The sequence below is a fragment of the Tupaia chinensis genome, unplaced genomic scaffold (genome assembly GCF_000334495.1).
Source record: "Tupaia chinensis unplaced genomic scaffold, TupChi_1.0 Scaffold000201_1, whole genome shotgun sequence".
In the NCBI taxonomy this organism is placed as follows: Eukaryota; Metazoa; Chordata; class Mammalia; order Scandentia; family Tupaiidae; genus Tupaia; species Tupaia belangeri.
Genome location: NW_006159676.1, coordinates 3159437 through 3160000, shown reverse-complemented (window position 1 = coordinate 3160000; position 564 = coordinate 3159437). Strand labels below are relative to the sequence as shown.

At 44.1% G+C, this 564-nt stretch overlaps 1 protein-coding gene across 1 annotated transcript in view; it reads left to right on the top strand.

Moving 5' to 3' along the window:
• The window catches only part of MYO9B (myosin IXB), an 88921-nt gene that overhangs the window by 54426 nt on the left and 33931 nt on the right, over nt 1-564 (top strand).

Here is a 564-nt window from a genome sequence, read left to right as displayed (position 1 = left end):
CGTCAGTCAACTGCATGGGAGTCGAGCAACATAGCCATGACGCCAACTGCTGGCCCCCATTTTGTTTATTTTTTTAAGGGTTTTGCCGTAGGGTATGTGCACTCACGGGAGACAGAGACAGAGGGAAAGTCGCTGGAGAGACAGAGAGAGAGAAGGAAAGTGAGAAATCATCCCTCAGTGGGGATGTCCGTATTGCAATCCTTTCTCCATTCTCCTCCTGGGGTTTTGGGCGCACACACATGCACCCATGTGATGACTTGAACCATGGATGGCCATGTGGGGGTCCAGGGCTTTAACCACCATGTCGCCTGCTGGTCCCCCTTCTCCTCTAGTCTTCTCTTTGGATTTTAGGCTCTTAACAGCGTGATTTTCAAGTCACTGGGTCTGGGACTCATACCTTAGAGTTGGCCGTGTGGGATGCAGTCCCTAAAACTAAACTATACACCACCTGCTGGTCTTTTTTTGCTTTTCTTTTTTTTTTTTTTTTTTGGGGGTTTTTGTTTTTGTTTTTTTTTGTTTTTTTTTTTTTTTTTTTTTTTTTTTTTTTGGGGTTTTTTTTTTTTG